General features: G+C 36.3%; 1 pseudogene; it reads right to left on the bottom strand.

Moving 5' to 3' along the window:
* Window positions 1-5,802: 5,802 nt before the first annotated feature.
* LOC134249360 (ankyrin repeat and SOCS box protein 8-like) lies at window positions 5,803-6,587 on the bottom strand (annotated as a pseudogene).
* Between the last annotated feature and the right edge of the window lie 5,019 nt (window positions 6,588-11,606).

Below are 11,606 nucleotides of genomic sequence, written 5' to 3'. Positions count from 1 at the left end.
CATTCTGAAATTTTATGGGATGACGCAGCATAGAATTCTAACGAAAACCGGTCGGAAGACCTGCTTGTTGCACCAGCAACAAGAACGCATCTAGTTATTATTATTTTTCTTCTTCTTCCTGGGTACTTTTTTGTCCGGGAATGATCTTGTAAACTGTTCGTCCGATGTAGGTAAAATGTTTTTAGGGTAAGTAGACATGTTATGTAGATTTGCGGAATGAAGGTCATTTTGCGCGCACGTGCTTGCAAGAGCGTGCACGTGCAACACGTAAAATGACCAATATAATCGATATAGCGGCAACTTTTTTATTTTTTGATGAATTGCTTTGAAACTCATAAGGTGAGGATATATTAGTAGTATAGACATGATGACATGGTCAAAATAGCAAGATCTCACGCGCATGCACGTGCGCTTCGCTCTGACTGGCTGAAACTAAAGTCTCAATATCTTTCTTGTTTCTTGTCATAATCCTTTGAAATTTTGAACATAGTCCTACATTATAAAGATCTACAGCCTGATATATAAGAATTTTCAAGAAAGCATGCGCATGCACGTGTGCTGCAATCTGATTGGCTGAAACTTTATATAGCTATAACTCCCTTGGTTTTCAACCAAACAGGATGGAATTTGGAACATAGATAGATATAATGGACTTCTACAAGATGGTATGGTCATCATGCACATACATACACATGCGTGTACGTGCGCTGCAATCTGATTGGCTGAAACTTTAAACAGCTATAAGTCCCTTGGTTTTCAACCAAACGGGGTGGGATATAGAACATAGATAGATGTAATGGATTTTTACAAGAAGGTATGGTTACCATGCTCATGTATGCACATGCGTGCACGTGAAATGAGTAAAATAAAAAATACACTTGAATGAGCGTATTTTTTAATACTTTTGGATTAAATACTTTAATATTTAGTATATTTAAATATAAAGATTGTATAGGCAAGATGATATGGTCATTACGCACATGCATTCACATGCGCACGCGTGCGATGCTAAAATTTGAATGAACTTGGTACACTTCTGGGTAAACGTTGGTAAAGTCTCAAAATGCATCGAGTTTGTCTTATTTAATGAAGTTTACAGGGAATATGGCACCAAAAGGGAGTTGGGGAGCGTTTGGGGAACATCTGTAACGGTCCCCGTTACAATTAGCACTAGTTATTATTATTATTATTTTTTTTCTTATTTCTTCTCCTGTACTTTTTTTGTCCGCGAGTGTTCTCAGAAACTGTTCACCCAACTGAGCTAAAACCTTTTTAGGGTTAATAGGTGTGTAGTGTAGGTGTGCGGAACGAAGGTCATTTTGCGCGCATACGCATGCACGTGCGTGCGCGTGAAATGAGTGAATTGACTGATATATTTAATATGGATGTAACTTCTATATTTTTTGATGAAATGTTTTGAAACTCATTATATAAGGATATATAAGATGTATAGATATGATTACATGGTCAAATTTGCATGAACTCACGCGCATGCACGTGCGCTTTGCTCTGATTGGCTGAAACAAAATCCTCAATATCTTTTTTGTTTTTCGATGAAATGCTTTGAAATTTATAACATAGTCATACATTAGGATTCCCTACAATATGATATATAAAAATTTTCGTGAAATCACGTGCATGCACGTGCGCTGCAATCTGATTGGCTGAAACTTTAAATGACTATAACTCCCTTGGTTTCCAACCAAACATGATGGGATTTAGAACATAGATAGACATAAAGGACTCCTACAATATGGTATGGTCAGCATTTACATGCATGCACGTGCGTGCACGTGCACTTTGCTCTGATTGGCTGAAACAAAAATCTCAATATCTTTTCTGTTTTCTGACAAAATGCTTTGAAATTTAAAACATAGGCATACTTTAAGATGTCCTACAATATGATATATAATAATTGTCATGAAAACACGCGCATGTACGTGCGCTGCAATCTGATTGGCTTAAACTTTAAAATGGCTATAAATCCCTTGTTTTTCAACCAAACAAGATGGGATTAAGAACATAGACAGGCATAATGGACTCCTACAAGAAGGTATGGTCATCATGCACGTGCGTGCACGTGCAATGAGTGAAATAGTGTAGACAAGATGATATAGTCATTACGCTCATGCAATGTTGTTTAAGTCTTAAATGCATAGATTCTGCCTATTTTAATGAAACTTACAGGAATATGGCACTAAAAGGGAGTTGGGGAGCGTTTGGGGAACATCTGTAACGGTTCCCGTTACAATTAGCACTAGTTATTATTATTTTTCTTCTCGGGAAAATTTTGTCCGCGAATGATCTTGTAAACTACACATCCAATTTAGGTGAAATGTTTTTAGGGTCAGTAGACATGTTATGTAGATTTGCGGAATCAAGGTCATTTTGCGCGCACGTGCTTGCAAGAGCGCGCACGTGCAAAACGTGAAATGACCAATATATAATGGATTTAACAGTAACTTTTCTATTTTTTGACGAAATGTTTTGAAACTCATAATGTAAGGATATATTAGTAGTATGCACAAGATGTCATGGTTAAAATAGCAAGATCTCACGTGCATGCACGTGCGCTTCGTTCTGATTGGCTAAAACTAAAGTCTCAATATCTTTCTTGTTTTTTGACGAAATCCTTTGAAATTTTGAACATAGCCATGCATTAGGATATCCTATAACATAATATATAGCAATTATCATAAAAACACGTGAATGCACGTGCGCTGTAACCTGATTGGCTGCAATTTTAAATAGCTATAACTCCCTTGGTTTACAATCAAACGGGATGGGATTTGGAACATAGATAGATATAATGGACTTCTACAAGAAGGTATGGTCACCATGCACATGCATGCACGTGCGTGTACATGCGCTGCAATCTGATTGGATTAAACTTTAAACAGCTATTACTCCTTTGGTTTACAACCAAACGGGGTGGGATTTAGAACATAGATAGATGTAATGGACTTCTACAAGAAGGTATGGTCACCATGCTCATGTATGCACGTGCGTGCACGTGAAAAGAGTAAAATAAAAAATACACATGAATGAGCATATTTTTTAATACTTTTGGATTAAATACTATAATATTTAGTATATCAAAATATATAGATTGTGTAGAGAAGATGATATGGTCATTACGCACATGCATTCACATGCGCAAGCGTGCAATGCTTAAATTTGAATGAACTTGGTACACTTCTGAGTAAACGTAGTTAAAGTCTTAAATGCATAGAGTTTGTCCTATTTAATGAAGCCTCCAGGGAATATGGCACCAAAAGGGAGTTGGGGAGCGTTTGGGGAACATCTGTAACAGTCCCCGTTACAATTAGCACTAGTTTCATTTAAGTTTCATTTTTCCTTTCTCAATGATTCTTAAGATTTTTAAAAGATTTTTCCTATCTATTCCTATGTAAAACTTTGGTTGGCCATTTTGGCCCCACCCTAGCCCCGGGGGTCATGATTTGAACAAACTTGAATCCACACTACCTGAGGATGATTCCACATGAGTTTCATCTTTTCTGGCCCAGTGGTTCTTAAGAAGAAGAAGAGTTTAAAAGATTTTTTGTATGTATTTCTATGTAACTTTGGTTGGCCATTTTGGCCCCACCCTAGCCCTGGGGGTCATGATTTGAACAAACTTGAATCTACACTACCTGAGGATGATTCCACATGAGTTTCATTTTTCCTATTCCAGTGGTTCTTGAGAAGAAGATTTTCAAAAGATTTTTCCTATATATTCCTATTTAAAACTTTGGTCGGCCATTTTGGCCCCACCCTAGCCCCGGGGGTCATGATTTGAACAAACTTGAATCTACACTACCTGAGGATGATTCCACATGAGTTTCATCTTTCATGGCCCAGTGGTTCTTGAGAAGAAGATTTTTAAAGATTTTTCCTATATATTCCTATGTAAAAATTTGGTCGGCCATTTTGGCCCCACCCTAGCCCCGGGGGTCATGATTTGAATAAACTTGAATCTACATTACCTGAGGATGATTCCACATGAGTTTCATCTTTCCTGGCCCAGTGGTTCTTGAGAAGAAGATTTTTTAAAAATGCTATTAATTTTTCACTAATTCATAATTATCTCCCCTTGCAAGAGGGCGTGGCCCTTCATTTGAACAATCTTGAATCCCCTTCACCCAAGGATACTTTGTGCCAAGTTTGGTTGAAATTGGCCCAGTGGTTCTTGAGAAAAAGATGAAAATGGGAAAAGTTTACGACAACGACAGACGACGGACAAATTTTGATCAGAAAAGCTCACTTGAGCCTTCGGCTCAGGTGAGCTAAAAACCTGCATCATTTTAAAGTCCTAACCTTAAGTCTGGATTCTACAATGCAAATTAAACTACATGCATGAAAAATCATGATTAAAGAAGATTGGGGGGGGGGGGGGGGGGGGGGGGGGGGGGGGGAGGCGGACGAAGTGCCTTAAGTGCGACAGATAAGAAGTGAAAAATCTAATCTCAGTTATATCCTTTTTTTTTTTATATTTCATCTAATATTAAGTATACTTCAAATAAAATCGCTACAATTTACAAAAATCTCTCGAAGACTGAATATATTTGCCTATGAAAAAGGCAAACACGAAAACCACCAAAAGCGATCATTTTCTCATACTTTATCAAATTTTTTCAATATGAGTGGGTCTTCACTCCATTTTTTTAAAAAAGATAATCCTAAAAGTTTGCAATAAAACATGCATTTTGTGGTTTACAAAAATAATGGAGAGAAGATCCACTAAATGCCACTACACCTTAGTACACTTTTACATAAAAGTACACTTTTATTACGAAACATTCGCAGCTTTTCAAGAAATACTTTAAGTCCATTAAGTCAAGGGTCGTCATAAACCATACAGCATAGTGGTTAGCACCTTAGTCTCAAAGTAGTTTAATGCGTCGGATTTTTATTGCTAGGGTTCGAGCCCCACGAAAAACATGTAATATTTTTATAAAGGAAAAATTTTTACGAGAGTTTTTTTTTTCTCAGAGAAGTTTTTCCATTCATAAATTTCAAATAATGAGAAGCTAATTTAATCACTCAATTCACATATTGAATATGATTTCTTAATATCCGACGTGTAGGCATTCTGCTCACCTTGTTCCCCATCTTTTTCCATTCAAATATGATTAAGCAAGGATCTATCTTTTTTGGCGGAAGTTTTTTTTTTTTAGAAGAGAACAATCAGTTTTTCCGTTTTGAAATATATTTGAATGTATTGTTAAGTTTAGAATCCTATATTTCCATTCTGGTTGCAAACAGAGCTACTTCTAGCAGTGAAATGTTTTATGCTGATTCTGAAATGCTTATTTTTAATTACTTCTCTGAATTCTTTCAATATATTGTGACAGATATAGTAAATAATATATCCGGAAAGTCCAGGAAAAAAAATTAAGTATTAAGTTAATCTTAGCATTAGAATAACACATTTTAGTAACACTAGTATCTGAAATTTTAAATCGTAGACTCCCACTTTGATTTTTAAATATTTTTCCCGGAAAATTGTTCTCTTCTAAAGGTCACATGCATCTTTTGTAGTTCTGAATACATCATTTGAATTGAAGCTATTTGACGATGCTTCCGTAAAAATATTACCAATCATGATTGTACTGCTCTTGAGAAGACTTTTAAAGGATATTTCCTATATATAAATGTAAAATTTTGATCGCCCATTATTGCCAATATACAATGAGACACATTGACACAATATTACCTCTTGACTTATCTTGATAAAATAAGCTTTATCGGGGTGGTCGGCGGTTCCACTGGTAAGTTTGAAGTTGAAAGAAAAAAAAAAAATCTGAATCCATACTTTATTTCTTTAGGAGAACAATTTTTTTAATTTGATATGGAATGGGCAGCTTCTCAACTATTTTAGGCAAATACTGATAACCTAGAGAAGAACGTACTGTATATATGCTTAGATCTCGCAGACTTCGTACATTAGTTGAATATTTCACAATACATTTCAAAGTCTCATTGCTGTTTGTGTGCTTAATATTTTGATGTTTATATTCAATTTTTCCTCCAGCCAAAAATAGAAGCTCTAAACAGGCATCATCTGAAGTTGTATTTAAACCAATATTTTGTAAATGTAAAGTTCACGAGATCGGAGTCTCTCCATTTGCATTGCGAAGATTTACAGATGCATTATAATCTAACAATAATCTCATCACTTCAATGTTTCCTTTTCGTGCTGCCCAGCTGAGAGGTGTGTCCTCATTGTAGTCTCTGGCATCTACGATTGCTCCCTTTTCTAGCAGTAGTTTAACACAAGGTTCATTATTTTTAAACACAGCCCAGTGGAGTGCTGTATCTTGATTAGCATCTCCAGCATTGATGCTTGATCCATGCTTTACAAGAACTTCTGTACATTCAGAATTTTTCTCAGCAGCATAGTGAATAGCCCTTCTTCCATATCCATCCTGAAGATTTATCTATTGGAGAAAACATATTTCATAAAGTACTAACTTGAAAGTGAAAAGCTTCAAATCTTTCTATCAATGTTGGATTTAAGTTCATACCTAAACCTGTGGATATCTGTAAGTTTTGTGTTTGAAAATACTGGAGTGACCAGAAGTCACCTAAATATTACAAAATAAGGAATGTTTTACATCAATCTGATTAAATACAGATCCTTTGACTCACTCACATAGATAGCTACCTTGTGCAGCAATCTATGTGAGCAAATCAAAGGATCTGTTTTTAATCAGATTGGTTTAACATATGTAGTCACTGACTACAAACATAGGTAATCAGAGATTACAGAGCTCACCTCAACGAATGTTGTCTTTAAGTAAGGCAAAGTCACACAATTAACCAACAAAAAGTGTACATCCAAAAATGCAAAACTTATGCAATTTTGATTTGATACTTTGGAATAGACCTATATAAAAACTTCAAACTAGTTCTCCATCATGAAAACATAATTAAAATCCAGCATCTGATCCAAGTTTGAGAGTTTTCATCCCTTGATGCATCATTTGTGCAAGTTTGGTTTATATAAGCCTTATAGTTTCTTGGTAATAGACCTGCACCCATATATAACTTTTACGAGGTCCATTATCTGGAAAATGTATGTCGAATTCAGCATCTGAAGCAAGTCCATTAGTGTGCATCCTAAGATGTATCATCCATGCAAGTTTGCTCAACATAGAGCTCAAAGTTACTTGGAAATGAAACCTGTATAAAAAAACTCACCTTTTCACTAATCCAGAAAATGTAGGTCAGATTCAGCATCTGAAGCCAGCCTGGTAGAATGCACCCTTAGATGTACCATCCATGCAAGTTTGGTCATTATAGGGCTCAAAGTTACTTGGAAATGAATCCTGCACCAAAAACTTTAACCTGTTCTCTCATCCAGAAAATGTAGGTCAGATTCAGCATCCGAAGCAAGTCTGGTAGTATGCATCCTAAGATGTACCATCCATGCAAGTTTGGTCATTATAGGGCTCATAGTAACTTGGAAATGAACCCTGCACTAAAAACTTTAAGCTATTTACTCAACCAGAAAATGTAGGTCAGATTCAGCATCCAAAGCAAGTCTGGTAGTATGCATCCTAAGATGTACCAACCATGTAAGTTTGGTCATTATAGGGCTCATAGTATCTTTGAAACGAAACCTGCACCCAAAACTTTAACCTGTTCACTCATCCAGAAAATGTAGGTCAGATTCAGCATCCGAAGCAAGTCTGGTAGTATGCATCCTTAGATGTATGATCCATGCAAGTTTGGTCACTATAGTGCTCATAGTTACTTGGAAATGAGACCTGCACCAAAAACATAAACCTGTTCACTCATGCGGAAAATGTAGGTCAGATTCAGCATCCGAAGCAAGCCTGGTAGTGTGCATCCATGCAAGTTTGGTCAACATAGGGCTTATAGTTACTCGGAAATGAGACCTACACCAAAAACTGCACCAAAAATGTTAACCTGCTCCAAATACATTAACCTGGTTATTCCTTTGCTGAAATTGCAGCATCTGAAACTTTGACTGGTACAGTGAAAAACACTAGAAACATCTTCCATGCATGTCTAATCAATATAGGACATAGAAGTACTTAAAAAGAAAACTGCTCCAAAAAACTTAACCTTAACCCGGGACGCCGACACCGACGGTATTACATAAGCTCCCCCAACTTCGTTGAGGTGAGCTAAAAATAAAACATAGGTAAGCAGAGATTACAGAGCTCGCCTCAACAAATGTCCCACCATTAACCAACATTCTATGAGTTTACATCCCAAAATGCAAAATTTATGCAATTTTAATCCAATATGGATTGCAGTTACATGGGAATAGACCTATCCAAAAATTTCAAACTAGTCGCCCATCAAGAAAATATAATAATTATTCAAATTAAGCATTTGAAGCAAGTTTGAGAGTACATGTGTTCATCCCTTGATGCATCACTCATGCAAGTTTGGTTAATATTAGGCATTACAGTTTCTTGATGATGGGCCAGCACCCATAACTTTAACCTAGTCCGTTATTTGGAAAATATTCGTTGGATCCAGCATCCGAAGCAAGTCCATTAATGTGCATCCTTAAATGTATTATCCATGCAAGTTTGCTTAACATAGGACATCTACCTGCTTTAGAATGAACCTGATTTAAAAACTTAAACATATTCACTCATCCTTAAAACGTAGGTTAAATTCAGCATTAAACCAGAAGTCTCTGTCGAGACTGTACAGTTACTGGTTTGTATTTATAATAGAGGAAGAGAACAAGCAAATTCAAAGAATTGTGGTCCCCCGCTTTCGGTATCTTTGTGGGCAAGATATTATTTTTAGGGTCAAGGTCAATAGGTCAAAGTTTTTGGTATCCCATGAAAGGTCTTGCCATAAAGAATACATATATTTAAAATATGAAAGTCCTAGTTTCTACCGTTCAAAAGTTGTGACCAAGGTTAACGTTTTTAAAAAGTAGTTAAAACTCCAAGGTCAAGGTCAAAGGGTCAAAGTTCTTGGTATGCAATGAAAGGTCTTCTCACAAGGACTACATACGTGAAATACGAAAGCCCTAACCCTTACCGTTTAAAAGTTATGGTCAAGGTTAAAGTTTTTTCAGAAGTACGTAAATCTCCAAGGTCAAGGTCCAAAGGTCAAAGTTGTTGGTATCCAATGAAAGGTGTTGCCTCAAAGAATACATGTGTGAAATATAAAAATCCTTGTATCTACCGTTCAAAAGTTGTGACCAAGGTTATAATTTTTAAAAAGTAGTTAAAACTCCAAGGTCAAGGTCAAAAGGACAAAGTTCTTGGTATCCAATAAAAGGTCTTCTTACAAGAATAACATACGTGAAGTATAAAAGCCGTAGCCTTTACCGTTCAAAAATTATGGTCAAGGATATAGTTTTTCATAAGTACGCTAATTTCCAAGGTCAAGGTCAAAAGGTCAAAGTTGTTGGTATTCAATGAAAGATCTTGTCACAAAGAGTAAATATTTGAAATATGAAAGTCCTAGTACCTACCATTCAAAAGTTATGGCCAAAGTAAAAGTTATGAATTTTTTAGTAAAAGTAGTTGAAACTTTAAGGTCAAGGTCAAAAGGTTAAATTTGGTGGTACCCAAAGAAAGGTCTTGTCACAAGGAATACACATATGAAATATGAAAATCATAGCTCCACTAAATCAAAAGTTATGGGCAAGGTTAAAGTTTTTGTGACGGACGGACAGACGGACAGACTGACGGACAGATGGACAGACGAATGAGATTTAATGTCCCCTCGCTTTCGCAAAAGCGGGGGACAAAAATAGCAGTTGGGACTAAAACTTTACAAAAGCAATAAATAGAATAATGATCCTTGATCAAGTCTCTTTTTGTTGCAAGATTGCAATAAGACTACAACTTTAGGAGTAGCTTTTAATAAAACTTCAAAGAATTTTCAATTTTAGTTATCACGGCAACATCAAGCATCAAAATCAACAAGAGGCCCATGGGCCACATTGCTCACCTGAGCATTGTGGCTAGGAAAAAGTAGAAATTGGTTTATTTTTGAAAAGTTTAAATCAAAAGGTAGTCCCATGACCAATCATGGCTTTGCTATTCTTGAGAAGATTTAAAACAAAATTCCTATATATTTCTATGTAAAACTTTGGTCGGCCATTGTGGCCCCACCCTACCCCCGGCAGTCATGATTTGAACAAACTTGAATCTACACTACCTGAGGATGCTTCCATACAAATATGATCAATTATGTCTTTGCAATTCTTGAGAAGAAGATTTTAAAAAAATTTTCCTATTAATTTCTACGTAAAATTTTTATCGTCCACTTTGGCCCTGCCCTACACCAGAGGGTCATGATTTGAACAAACTTGAATCTACACAGCCTGAGGATGCTTCCATATAAATATGATCAATTATGGCTTTACTTTTCTTGAGAAAAAGATTTTTAAAGAATTTTCCTATATATTTCTACGTTAAACTTTGGTCGGCCATTTTGGCCCCACCCTACTCCCGGGGGTCATGATTTGGAAAAACTTGAATCTACACTACCTGAGGATGCTTCCATATAAATATGATCAATAATGGTTTTGTTATTCTTGAGAAGAAGATTTTCAAAGAATTTTCCTATATATTTCTATGTAAAACTTGGCAGGGCTCGACATTAACTTTTTTTCCTACTTGTCCATTTGGACAAGTGACCAAGACATTTACTTGTCCGAATTTCAACTTCACTTGTCCGAAAATTTTTCAATAAAGTTCAATAGTTTCAACTTGAAAATTAAAATAAAGTCCATTACACATGGCTTGATTGATTCGTGATGTCACTGATAAATACAACAAACATATAAAACAAAATTTTATCTAGGCTTTCTGTCCTGACAATAACATAAATGTCCACAAGTGAACCTGTCAACATCAAACAATTCACACTTCGGTTCATATCTTCCATGACTTTTCAGTAGTATGCAATTAGTGAACTTCGATCCCGATTGAAATTGAACTCAGTTAATATAGTGATACATATCGGGATCAAAGTCTGGATTTTATGTACAGCTTCCGTCTTGAGACCACCAATATAGCTGTCAACAGTCGTTGTTTTTAGTATTTAGAGATCCCTTTACATTAAAATGCACTTGTCCAATCGGACAAGTGCCCAGCAATATTCACTTGTCCGTATTTACTTTTCATTGGTACCGGACAAGCGGACAAGCGTTAATGTCGAGCCCTGCTTTGGTCGGCCATTTTGGCCCCGCCCTACCCCCGGGGTCATGATTTGAACAAGCTTGAATCTACACTACCTAAGGATGTTTCTCCATCAGTTTCATCTTTCCTGGCACAGTGGTTCTTGAGAAGATTTTTAAAACATGCCACCAAATTTTCATTAATTCCCAATTATCTCCCCTTGAATGAGGGCGTGGCCCTTCATTTGAACAAATTTGAATCCCCTTTACCCAAGGATGCTTTGTGGCAAGTTGAGAAGAAGTCGAAAATGTGAAAAGTTTACAGACAGACGGAGAGCTGGACAGACAGACGGACATTGGACAAATTGTGATCAGAGAGGCTCACTATCTTAAAAACTGTATGATATAATTTTTGCGTTTTTCTCTCTTTTTTAGGCCCGTAGAAACCAATTTCATATGGGGGATCAGTGGGCAC

The sequence above is a fragment of the Saccostrea cucullata genome, unplaced genomic scaffold (assembly GCF_032062105.1).
Source record: "Saccostrea cucullata isolate Sc308-1 unplaced genomic scaffold, CSIRO_AGI_Scuc_v1 ctg18786, whole genome shotgun sequence".
Lineage (NCBI taxonomy): Eukaryota > Metazoa > Mollusca > Bivalvia > Ostreida > Ostreidae > Saccostrea > Saccostrea cuccullata.
Note: the sequence above shows the minus strand (reverse complement) of the source record. Positions and strands in the feature narration are given on the sequence as shown.